This window comes from Leptopilina heterotoma, unplaced genomic scaffold, assembly GCF_015476425.1.
Source record: "Leptopilina heterotoma isolate Lh14 unplaced genomic scaffold, ASM1547642v1 Lhet_42, whole genome shotgun sequence".
NCBI classification, from domain to species: Eukaryota; Metazoa; Arthropoda; class Insecta; order Hymenoptera; family Figitidae; genus Leptopilina; species Leptopilina heterotoma.
The window spans coordinates 3919687-3933852 of record NW_025111078.1 but is presented as its reverse complement, the minus strand read 5'-3'; the positions used below and the strand labels follow the sequence as shown (position 1 = coordinate 3933852).

Genomic DNA, 14166 nt, shown 5'->3' with positions numbered 1-14166 from the left:
GGAGTCACAACCTTCTACAGAAGATAAAAATAAATTTTCAGAAGATGAAATCGCTTTATTTAAACTTCAATCGACAACAAATTTTTAAACCCAGTAACAATTTTTAATAACTGCAACACTTTGTAATTTTTTTAAAAATGAAACTACTTTGATTCAAAAACAAAAATAAACTTGTGAAAAAATTCTTCGCGCCCTTTCAGTGTATTTTCTAAAAATTTTAATCCTTTCGACAAGTTTAAGATTAAGAGACTGGAAAATGTTTCACGTTGAATCAAAGATTCGTAATTTTTCTTCTACTGTTCTTTAATAAGTTTCTCACACTTGAGTATTTTTTGAAAAACTCTGATCCTTTGGACAAGAGTAAGAATTTAAGAAACTTGAAAATGTTTCTTGAATCAAAGATTCGTAATTTTTCTTCTATTGATCTTTAATAAGTTTCTCACACTTGAGGACGTCAGGAAACTGAAAACATTTTGCTAAAATTATTGCTACATGCGGAATAAATTTTATGAGCATAAAGTAGATAATATTAAAAAGTAAAATTAACAGTAAAAATTAATTTGATAAATATTTTAAAAATTTAAACTGAATAAATAATTCAAGTTAAAAAAATCGAAAGACTTGAAAACACGTTATTGGGATTTTTTTTTTAAATTTAAAATAAAAATGAGAGGATATAGTATGGACATTGGATACTTCCTGCAAGGAAGAATTAAACGTTAATATGACATGAATCACTCATAGAATAAAAAGACGTAGACTACCTAAGGAAATGGTGATACTTAGATGCGTACATGCGTGCTAAAGTATTACACATAATGCGATTGTAATTACAAATGCAACATACGTTCAAGTATCTATACACGACCAGCATCGAGTAGTTTCACCTCTCATGAGTTCTACATTTCATTTCAATTTGTTTTTCCCTCTTCTTTATTTTAGCAATAATAACTACAATTTTGATTTTTTTTTAATCCAAACAAATCAAGAGAATCGATATGCTAACGAAATCGATTTAAAATTATAATTTGTACGCACAGTGCGGAAAAAATATTTATACCCTTTAAAAATTTAAAGATTTTTGAGAAATTAAAGTCTTGAAATAATTTTCTAAGTCCGATGATTCGATAATAAGAAACTAATACTCAATAATTTATGTGCATTGGTCGAATTTTTTTTTTTTTTAAAGAAAATGATTAGTCATAGAGTTATAAGTGGTAAGTGACACTAGAAAATGTTTATTACAATTGCAAACGATTGCACGTGTCGAACATTCACTGAAAACTTTACTGTCTACGAAGATGTATCAAAACAGAGAGATTATTATCGTCTAACTTATATGGAGAAAAAAATATGTTTTTGTTATAGGCAGTCTATTGCATTTTATCTGAATAGGATCTGAAGATCATGTAGAAATTAATGTCTTATTTATGCCTATCTTAATTATAAAAATCAGTTTTATTAATATAAACACATAGTTTATAAGAATAAACGTTGACTATCTTTTGTTAAGTTACATTTTCTTAAGATAACTTTTCTAATGGAAATTAACTTATCTAAAGGTGTTGATTTTTTCAAAAATATAATATTCTTTCAGAGTTTTTTAAAAATGCATTCATTCATTCAAGTGTTTCTTAGAGGTTCATTCATTATGTACCAAGAAAAAGATGATGAAACTGATTTCTATTTATAGAGCGCAATATTGTAAACATACGATATGTCAAATTAAATGGATTTTTTATAGGACAATGTCATTTAAAACGAATATTACATATCTGTATGGTTACTTCTGTGAGTGACACTTATTCTTATATAGCATGAAAAAACTGTTAACATCTTTATATTCTTTTTTAATTATGATTGATATTTCGTAAAAGCAAAGATTGTTATCGTCTAACCTTTTCTTTGAATGTTTTTTAAAACATGAAAAATATCAAATGTACAATAATTACAAAAAAATGTCAGTAATCTTTCTAAAATTACATATGACAAATATATAGTGATAATTAAATATCCATTTATATTCGTTTAGGATACAGAAAAAATTATTTATCCTAATGTTAATATTATGATAAATCTTTTAATATCACCGAAAAAAATAGAATCTCAAAGTGAGAAGAAAATTCCGCTCAACAGTTTTATATTTTATATTTCATTTTGTATATGAAATCTTTAAAAAAATGTTTTTCTTTACTTGCAAATTTTTTAACTAAAGAATTTACTTTTAAACTTTCTTCTTTGATTAAAATTTCTTCTACTGATCCTTAATAAGTTTTCTGTTAAGAGATATAATTATTTTTTCCAACTGTTAAAGGTTGCTTCAAAAATATTTTTAATTTTTCTTCTATTGATTCTTAATAAGTTTTCTGTTAAGAGATAGGTATATAAATATTTTTTCCATCTGTCAAAGGTAACAAATTTTTAAACATTTTCAATTTTTCTTCTATTGATTCTTAATAAGTTTTCTGTTAAGAGATAGGTATATAAATATTTTTTCCATCTGTCAAAGGCAACAGTTTTTTGAAAAATATTTCCAATTTTTCTTCTACTGATTCTTAATAAGTTTTTAAAAATTTAATTTTTAAAAAAAAAGGTTTAACAGAGAAAATTTTATTTTCCAAAACAAAACTCTCCTGACACTGTTAACTGTATCAAATTGCAACTAATTTTGATATTCCAATAATGCGAGCAAAAGTGTTCAAATTTTTTATCCAAGTTTTTCGCATCAATTTGATCCACTTTAGTATCAATTAGTTTCAAGAAAACTGTATAATTATAAAATAGAAAGAAAAGAAAAAAATTGCCAAAAATATTCCATTAATAATGAATATTTCAAAACTTCAGGTTAATTATTATTATCTTATCAGTGTTTCATTATCAGTGAAATCCTGAAACTCTTACATCGAAAATAGATTATTTCGCGTACTGTTAATATGGACAAATGGTAATTCCAATCAGTATGTAACACAACAGTCTCTAAACTCTGTCGCACTTGTTTCGTTATTCCGAAAGATTATGAATATATAAAAAAAAATAGCCGTGTTCTTATTTTAGCATCACACGTGCCATTTTTTACCAGCGGCTACTCATACTTAAACACTATTATTGCTTTATGTAAAAATAAGTGATGACAGAAATATTCCATTCCCAGTATTTTTTTTTAAAATTAATTTTTTTTTAAAATATTAAATTAATTTTTATTAATTAATTAAAAAATTAATAAAAAATTAAGTAAATAATTAAAAATTTCATAAAAATTAATTTTATTTATAAAAATAATTTTCTTTTTTTTGAATATATTTGAAAATAAATTTTAAATGATAAAATAAAAATTCCCTTAAAATATACTACGGGGTTCAATGTAAATATTATTTTCTTTTTGCTATTAAAAAAACAACTATATAATAATAGTAACATCATCCCATCGGGTATTATTTGTAAGATTTTAAGAGTTTAAAGTAGACGGCAAGCAAAAGCAACATAACGGGCGTGTTTGCAACGGCGGACGTGAATCGAGATAACGCATTAAAATAATACAGCAGCATGATAACATGTATTTATAATATCTATACACGGTCGTACTCGAACGATATTTACCAAGATCACAATTGTGCATGACTCTTTAAATAGCTCCCGCATTAGATATTGAGAAACTTTTTAATTATTCTATTTTTGGTATTATTTAAAACTATTTGATATTATAACTATTATTTAAAATATTTAAATAAATATCTTTAATTTAAATAAATTTACAAATTTATACTTAACTATATTTATTTTTTAATAAATTTATAAATTTTTTAAAAAGTAGTAGGGATGTTATTTTTAGCCTCTACGATTTCAATGTCAAAGATTTTTAGCCAAAAACAATAAAATAAAAATTTATTTTCACTCAATAAATTTAAATAATTCTTTCTATAGGTAGAATATTGAAAATCTTAACTATAACCATCTGTTTATAATTGCTTTTTGCAGCTGTCGGAGAAATTACAAGTTATTTTTATTTTTTTCCTTTAGAATATCAAAACAATCAGAATTTAAATTAAAATAATAACTGTGGGCACTGTCCCGAGAAGCTTTGATATAAAATTTCTTTTAAGATTTTAGTAATATAATATAAAAATAAATTGTATTTTTTTATATTGAATTGAATTTTTTAACTCATGAAAATAATTGAATTCTTGCGACGAATTTTATTTAAAAATTTTTAATTTGCATGCAATTATATTAAATTATTGAAAGAAATTACCTAAACAACATGGCAATGTAGCTTTAGCAAAAAGATTGTAAATATTGAGATGCTATCTCATAAACATTCTGCTGACAATCTGGACTCTTCGCCGATTCTGCCTGTGTGTCTAACGACCACCTGTAATCAGAACAAAAAAAAGAATGTTGATTTTCAATTCATAAATTTAAATTTACACTTAAAATTAAATATTTTTAATTTATAAATATATATTTTTTTAAAAGTTTTTCAAACAAAACATATTATATTTTAAAATAACTTTTTTAGCAATCCATCTTTTCCTTAATTCTTGATAAAGTTCTATACATTAAAAAAAAAATCAAAAATAATTTAGAAAATAAAAAATGGTTTATCTCAGAATATATAAAACGTTTGGGGTAAAATAAAAATATTGAGGTATTTATTTATAAATAATTTTTTCTTTTTCTTCTACTGATCGTAAAACTTATTTTCCTTCTTTTTACTACTTTTACGGTTAAGAATAAACTATAATCAGAAATTTTTTAGAAAATAAAAATGGTTTATTTTGGAATTTATAAAAATTTCGAGGTAAAATAAAAATAATAAAAATATTGTTGTATTTGTTTATAAATCATTTTTTCTTCTTCTTCTAGGAATAAAACTTATTACTTTCCTTCTTATTTTGGTAATTAAATTATAAATAAACTATAATCAGAAATAGTTTAGAAAATAAAAAATTTTTATCTTAGAATATATAAAAATTTCGACGTAAAATTAAAATAAATAAAAATAGACGTATTTATTTATAAATCTTTTTTTTTCTTTCTTCTACTGATCGTAAATCTTACTTTTCTTCTTTTTATTATTTTGGTAATTAAATTGTAAATACATTTGTTAAATTAATGGACAATTTTTATTAGAAAGATAAATTTTGTTCAATTTTGTTAAGAACTATTTAACTTCTTCTCCAAATTATTATTTATTTATTATTATTATGTTATTATTTAGAAATTTTTGGATAAAATTCTTTATGGGAATTGAATTTTAAAAAGCATTCAATTCTATAAATTATATATGTTTGTATTTAAATAATTGAATTCTCGTAGAATTTTCTAATAAAAATTAAAAATTTTTAGAAATATAATTGAATTTTGAATTTAATTTTTTTTTAAGTTTAATTAAATTGTTTTTATATTATTTCAAGTTTTTATTTTCTAATATTTGTTTAATTGAAGAATTTGCGAATAATTGAAATTCCGTAAAATTAATTATTGTAAACAAATAGATTTAAAAATTTTTAAAGAACTTTTTCGAAAATTATTAAAAAAATATTCGATTTAAAGAAGAATTTTAGTAATTTTTAATAACTTTCCTATAAAATATAATAACATGACTCTATATTTTTTATTTTTTATTATTTTATCTTTATATATTTATTTTTTTTAACTCTGAATTTTTGCAGACAAAATTCGTACATCGACAATGATTTATATATCATAGTTCGACATTCGAATAGCTACTGTGAAAAAAAATGAAATCAATGACATAAGCTAGTGATGCAAGGACTTGAAGAGAGATGACGTCGATTATGCCACAAAGAGCAAACTCAAAGTGTGGCGAACACATAAAAGATGCTTGAGGCTGTTTTGACAAATGTTCCGCCCCCATTTGTCAAGCCACTGAAAACATCATTAACTCCATGTAAAAAGTCCCTTTTTTTAAAATGAAACTATCGTAATCGTCAACTATTTTTTAATGTTAAGTTTTTTTTTAATAATTTATATTTAAGATGAGGTATTTTTTCATAGTCGTAATGTTTTGCTATAATTTTTCTTCTATACTGACTTATAATACTACTTCTCATAAATTTTAATTGTTTCAAAAAATAAACTTGTGAAAAAAATTCTTCGCGCCCATTTAGTGTATTTTTAAAATATTTTAATCCTTTCGACAAATTTAAGATTAAAAAAATTGAAAATGTTTCAGGTTGAATCAAAGATTCGTAATTTTTCTTCTACTGCTCTTTAATAAGTTTCTCATACTCATTCTTGAGTATTTTTTAAAAAAATTTTAATCTGGACAAGATTAAAAATTTAAGAAACTTGAAAATGTTTCTTGAATCAAAGATTCGTAATTTTTCTTCTATTGATCTTTAATAAGTTTCTCATGCTTGAGCACTTCTGGAACATCGGAAAAAAGTTGCTAAAAGTGTATTTTTTTAAAAATTTGGATCAATTTTTTATTTTGATATCAATTCGTTGCCATTTGATACTTTTAAGTTAAAGAGTGTAATTATTTTAATATTATAAATGCCACAAACTGCACTTGCAAAGAGATGTTCTTCAAAAATTAAAAAAACACAGACTGTTTTGCTAAATGCATGACATCTAGAAAACTTTGTTGATTGATATCACTAATCAAGTTGCTTTTATCGTTTACTGAAAGTCAATAGCTCACATGATACTTTCAATACATTGTAACCTACAAACATTTGAATGCAACAAATAAATACTCGCACATATCTGATCTTTTGTTCAAAGATTACAGTCTGCTCTAGTTGCTTACAGACATTTTAAAATTAGAATCACATTATCAGGTTCTTGTGTTAAATATATACAGAAAAACTCTCCCTATTATAAAAACCCCTTTTTATTTTAAAATACTGCGAAAAAATCAAAAACAAATATTTTAAGATGAGTTTACTAACTTTTTCTATTGTAGATTTTTAAAATATAGAAAATATTTTATTTCTCTGAGTTCGTGATACGATGACCTGTGTGTGTGTGTATGGTGTTTGTCTGGACCGATGGATTGTTTTATTTAACCACCTGGACAAATGAGTGAGTTGCTCCCAAGTTGGCTGCTATCCAAGATTCTAAGCTAGAACGTTAGTAGCATACAAGAATTCTTTGATGGTTCAACAACAATAATACACACGCAGCGTTAGAAAACCGACATTCTCTCACGAGCTTTTCTAATGTGTTCATCAAACTCGCATTGTCATGATTTCATCTGCGAATAAAGCAATATACAACCGAGATCTTTTTTTCTCATATATATCACAGATTGTTATCATGTTATAAATTTTTCATATATTGTTAGCGATTAATAAATAAAATAGATTTTTAATACAAAAAGTCATATCGGTTTTTAAATTATTTCCGTTTAATAAAGGTAACAGTTTCTTAAAAACATTTTAAATTTTTCTTCTATTGATCCTTAATAAGTTTTCTGTTAAGAGATATAAATATTTTTTCCATCTGCTAAAGGTAACAGTTTCTTCAAAAATATTTTCAATTTTTCTTCTACTGATCCTTAATAAGTTTTCTGTTAAGAGATATATATATTTTTTCCATCTGCTAAAGGTAACAGTTTCTTCAAAAATATTTTCAATTTTTCTTCTACTGATCCTTAATAAGTTTTCTGTTAATAAATATTTTCTTCTTAATAAAAGTACACGGAGAGACCGAGATTACTAATTTTTGTATAAAATCACACTAGAATTTACTATATTCACATTGCAACCACCGGAAATAAGGGGACTTTTTGTATTTTTTACTATTTTCTACACTAAGTCACTAATCCCGACAAATGTTCACCAAATTAGCAAAGTTTCTTACTATTTCGTCCAATAGTTCCAAACAACTGTAGTAAAACTCAGAAACATTGTGTACGTAAAATTACTATAGTCGTTGTAAATGCAGAAAGAAAGAGTGAAAAGAAAAAATACGGATTTTTGTCGCCGGTTTCCCGTCAATTCTTGACTAGTGGAGGTAAACTGGAAGGATTTTTACATACACAGACACACACACTCACACACTTATATATTTGTTGTTGGATAAATATTTGAAGACACACACATGTTTATTTCACTTATATGTATAGACGCGGTTAATTAATACACTAATACACAACTGCACGCACGACAACGAATTTCACTGAAAGTATACATCTTTGTTTCCTTATATATTGAATGATGAAAATTTACAGCACTTACGAGAAAGCAGTTTACTTTTAACAACTTATTATAAGACATACTTCTTGGGACAGGAATAAATGCAAAATTTATTAATTTATAATGGTCAATTTCTGAGATACCGAACGACCTACGTTTCACTTTATATTTAATTATTGTAGATAATATCCAAATTTATTTTACATACGCGAAACATAGTCACTGTCAATGATCGGAAGGCATCGGCTCATTTACGGAGATTGACGAGGTTAGCAACCAATAGAAGTACAGGCGCCATATGACTGCACTCGCTAGCCACACTTGCTCACCAAAAATTACTACAGTGGATAGAAGATTTTAGTGGAAAATGTTTTCATTTGTCAGATTTTGTCTAATTAAATTAGAGAAAACTATAATCAATTTTCGCTACATTTACAACTCTTACACAAAATATTAAAACTTGCTATTTCAATGTAGCAAATTTATCTATTTCTTTTGTAAATTTATCTAATTCTGTAGTACATTATGCTAAAAGTCCCCTTATTTCCGGTCATTGCAACCGTTTTTAGTAATTTTTACGAATGTGGGTCTCTCCGTGTAACAGTTTTATATAAAACATTTTCATTTCTTAATGATAATTATTTAGAGTATTCGTTAGGGTCAGGGAAAAAGTCAATATTTTGTCTGGCAATCAGGGAAAAACAAAAATTAAATATTTGTGGCAACCCTATATTACTAGTAGAATTATTATTAATGCTATAAAAACAGATAGGTTTTCTCTTCTTGAAAGCAAAAATTTTTACTACAATATACATTAACAGTAATTTGCATTTTCTTTGTAATTCGTTTAAATATCTTTTTGAGGCAACTTTAAAGGCGTATAATGAAATACTTGAAGTGTTTCTTAGTGAAGATAATTCGTTTTTGAACAATTATAATGAAATGTGTTTTTTATGAGCGGAAAAAGGTCGGAAAAAAGGAGAAAAAAAAATTCATTCTTTTTTACATCATCTTCTCCCTCTCTCTTACTATATCTGGTGAACAATTATTTTAGACATGTACAAGAGAGTTCTAAAGAACGAGTCATTCATGCATATCAGGTACTACTTAAGTTTATGCGACTTTAGCGTACGAGTGAGTGCGAGTTTAGTGCGTGTATTACTATACAGTCTGTACACATACACAAACACAAACATAAAAGTCAGATAGTTTGCAAGTGCAAACAACCAATGATGTTGAATTGTGTATTGGTGTACATGTATAGAAAGTGACTGCTGCCAGCAAGTCTGCCACTCCAAGCACTGGCAAGCCAAAGCCAAATGGAGGCCGTATATAGGTACTCTCGATTACTGAAAATGAGTGTTGTTGATATTAAATCTTGGAGAGCGTTGTACACATGTTAAAATGTAACAATTCTTTTGCAATTGAAAAGATTTTTTTAAATTATTATAAACACAAAATTAATCATTTTTTAAATAAAAAATGTTTAATTTGAATTTATACAAAGTATATTTATATTAAAACACAAGAAGTCTAGTTATAAATTCTAAATAAAATAAGCTTTCTAATCAGCAAAAGAAAAATTAGAATCTCATCGAAAAAATAACAGAATGTTTAATATTTATATTAATCTATTTATATTATTAATATTTACATTAATAGCAGGATTCGAACTCATCTATTAAATCCTACTATTTTCACAGGAATTGAATTATTTAAAACAGAATTTTCCTAATATTTTTCGAAAAAAAAATCAATTATTTAAGTAGATTTTTAAAAAAATTCTTCGCAACAATACAATTACCTACTTTTAAAAATTTTTAATAAAATTCTTTTCACAAGAATTTAATTATTTTCCCAAATAATAAAATTTTTCACGAGAATTCATAATTATTTAAAACAGAATTAAATATAAAATTCTTCACAAGAATTCAATTATTTTCGTAAATAATAAATTTCTTTTAAGAAATTCAACTTTTTTTTGAAATTGTTAAATTCTTGAATTCTGTCTTTAAATCTTCACAATTATTCAATTATTTTTTCACGAGAATAGTTTAAATAAAAAAATTATTCACAAAAATTTCAAATGATTTAATTATATTTAAAAATCTTTCGAACATCAATTATTTTCAATGTCTACAATTAAAAAAAAAAGAAATTCCCAAAAGGTGCAATTATTTAAAAAAATTTTTTTATAAAATTCTTTGCAAACCATCAATTATATTCATACATAATAAAATTTTCACAGAAATTCAATTATTTAAAACACAATTTTCATAAAACTTTTTGAAAAAATCTTTTATTTAAAAAGATATGTAATAATAATAATAAAGAAAAAAAAATTCCTCGCAAGAATTCAATTATTTTTTATTAATAATACAATTTCATATAACTAATAAAATTCATGACAGGATTTCGATTATTTTTAATACACTCAATAATACATTTAATAAATAATTTTAAATGAATTGCTCGAAAAGAACAATTTACATCTTAAAAATTAGATTAAAATTCAATCAAAAGAATTCAATTATTTTTAAAAAAGTTTGATATAATTAGTTTATTAGATTTTAGTAATTATTTTTATTATATTTTTAGTAGTTTATTTTCTTGAAAGAATTTAATTTACTTCAAAAATTTTAAAGAAATTTTTTGAAAAAATTCAATTATTTTCAAAAAGTTTTAATAAAATTCTTGGTAGATTTCAAAATTTTTAAATGTGAGATTCAAAATATTTTAAAAATTCAAATTTTCAAAGTTTTTATTTTAAAACCTTTTCAAAATTTAATTATTTCTAAAAATTCATGATATAATAATCATAAAAATTCAAAGAGAATTCAATTATTTAAATACATTATAAATAATTTATTGAATAATTGAATGTTTTATAAAACTGAATTTTCATAAAGAATTTTATCAACAAATTTTTAAATAATTGCATTCTTTCGACGAATTTAAATACAATTTTTATGAATAATTATATTTTTCAAGGAATTCGATTAATATTGTTATAAAAATAATTGAAATTCTGCAATGAGTTTTATTATTTATGAAAAGTAATTGAGTTCCTAAAAAGAATTTTATTATGTACGAAAATAATTGAATTATTGCGAAAAAATTTATAAAAAATTTGTAAATAGTTGAATTCCTGTGAAATTTTTATTATTTATTATAAAAATAATATTAAATGTTTGCGTAGAACTTTATCAAAATTTGTTTTAAATAATTGAATTCTTTTGAAAAATTTTATTAAAATAATAGATATTAAAAATCATTGAATAGTGGAAAATAAAAAAAAAAGTAAATAAAAAATAATAATAAAAATAATTGAAATTTTGCCAAGAATTTTCTGATAATTTTTGAAAATAATTGAATTTCTGCAAAGAATTTTATTACTTTTGAAAATAATTTAATTTCGTCGAAGAATTTTGTTATTTATAAAGATAATTGAAATTTTGACGAGATTTTTTTTTTAATTTATTGAAATTAATTAAATTTTTTGTATTGAATTTTATTATTTTTGAAAATACTGTAATCCTTTTGATGAATATTTTTATTTATGAAAATAATTGAATTTTTCAAAGAATTTTATTAATATTCCTGAAAATAATTGAATAATAATTTCTGGGGAAAATGTTCTTTTTATGAAGATAATTAAAATCTTTCAAAGAATTGCTTTCAAATTTTTGTGAAATTTGAATAGAATTTAAAATTAAAATAAAAAAAAAATTAGTTTTACAGAATTGTCAATTAAAAATATGGAAAGTTTAGATTTTTAAAGATTTTAATTTGAGACCCCTTGTAATAATATATGAAAATTAAATTAAAATTAAATTTTATCAAATATTAATACTTTTCAGAATATAAAAATTAATCAAAAGAGGAAAATTTTTAATTTTAAAAATATCATTCTCCTACTACATATTAACTCACATATAAAAAATATAGATGATAGTTGGTTACATCTTTTCTGATCATAAATATTTCTTTGGCAATAATTTTTGTTATTGGAAAATATTTTAAAACTGCTCAGTAAATTATGAAATGCACAAATGCGTTAAAACACCTAGCGAAGCACTTAAATAAATTATGCTATTTAATTAACTATCTGAATTAATTATCGGGACATTTAAAGCTATTTTACTCCTTTTTTTCTATACAAGCAAATAATTTATTGCAAAAATAAACTTAAATATTTGTTTAAAAACTTGTTTTTTTTACAATCATGCAAGTTACTTCTGGTCTAATATATTCTCACAATATAAAAGTAAAACAGAATTTTAATACCCAATAAATTATAAATACTTCCTAATAAACAAAAAAAAAAAAAAAATTGGAAAAATATTACGCTTATTGAAAAAAAATTCTTTTTACAATTTTTTCAAAAGTTGAATATTACATTCTCATTTTTATGACAAAAATAGATTTTATCTTAGAATATAAATATTTTTTTATTCCGAAAAATCTAAAAATAATTTTAATAACTCACGTATGCTAATATTTTTATATTATAAGGAAAAAAAATTCAATGTATACAAAGAAAATAAAAAAAAAGATAAAATATGTGAGATTGTAATTCTAAAACATCAATTCCTTTTTTTTATTTTTTATAGGTACAGTAATACAGTTTTCTTGAAAGTATTAAATTGATACTAAAGTGTATCAATTTAATACTAAAATGTGAATTAAATAAAAAATTAACCCAAATTTTTATTTTTAATTTAGTATCAATTTAACAATAAAACTTTGGTATCAATTTGATACTTTCAAGAAAATTGTGTAGAAAATCAAATTAGTAGAGAATTTTTTTTTTTAAATATTAATAGATAAAACAAAAAGGAAGAGTGAAAATTTAGATCTTATTGGAGAACGTAAAGAATGCAAAGAGCAATGAACCTTGTTAATAGAGAGGGAATGAGGGACTTGAGATTAAATTAAGTAGTTGCGCGTCGCACGATTTGACGTTTCACAGCGAGAGGTGTTATATGTACGCGAATAAGAGAGAATGACAGCAGAAATCGCTCGGGAGATTGGTTTTTTATTCTAACAGCTGACGCCTCTTTTCAGTTATAAAAATAGTTTTTTGATAACAATATCACCACGCAACATCAATTTATAGATTGAAAACAATCGCTCTCTAATCGTAAACTTCTCGTTTACTTGCATTTTATTTCATACTTCTATAATAAATTTAAATTATTTTTTACACATATTTTTTAAAAAAATTTCTTTGCTTTTTTTAAAATTGTAACTAAAATTTTTTATTCCTCATTTCTTTCACGTTTACTAGTAAATTTTGATTTTATTTTAAAAAGTACTTTTGACTTTAAGAAAAAACCATTTTAAACCTTAAAAAGTAAAAAATATTTTTAACTTTAAAAAGTAAAAAATAAAACTAAACGTTTATTTTCTCAACAGAAAAAATATTTAACTTTTGAATTTTACAGCGCTCGCTCTGAAAGAGTATGAAGAAAATTGTATTTTCCCAATGGAATAGAGGCGAAATAATGAAAAAGTTTGGTAACTCATGAGAGTTCCAATGGATTAAGAGGGCCACAGGGAAATTTCGTAAGATTTTTTTGTTTTCAAAAATTGCAAAGAGACACGTACAAGAAAATACACAAGACATGCTTGAAAAAAGTTTCATTAAAAAATACTTTCATTAAACAAATAATTTTAATTAAAATTTTCCAAATAAATTCGTAAATTAATTTTTAAAAATAATTTAAATTCAATAAAATCTTTTAAAAATAATAATTGAATTTTTTAAAAATATTTTTCAATAATTCTTTTAAAATAATTGTTTTTCAAATTTTGTGCAATTAAAGAATTTCCAAATAATTAAAATTTGTTGAAATCTTTTAAAAATATTTGAATTTTTTAAAAATATTCTTCTATAATTTTTTAAAAATAATAGTTTTTAAATTATATGCAATTACAAAATTTCCAAATAATTGAAAGTTATTCAAATCTTATAAAAATAATTGAAATTTGGTAAATT

General features: G+C 23.1%; 1 protein-coding gene across 2 annotated transcripts in view; it reads right to left on the bottom strand.

Annotated features, from left to right (window-relative positions):
* LOC122506473 (receptor-type guanylate cyclase Gyc76C-like) overlaps positions 1-14166 on the bottom strand; it is a 95289-nt gene that overhangs the window by 63785 nt on the left and 17338 nt on the right. For both annotated transcript variants that reach the window (XM_043618680.1, XM_043618679.1), the window contains exon 2: positions 4250-4369. The gene's annotated coding sequence lies outside the window, so the exon portion shown is untranslated. The remainder of the gene's footprint in view (positions 1-4249; positions 4370-14166) is intronic.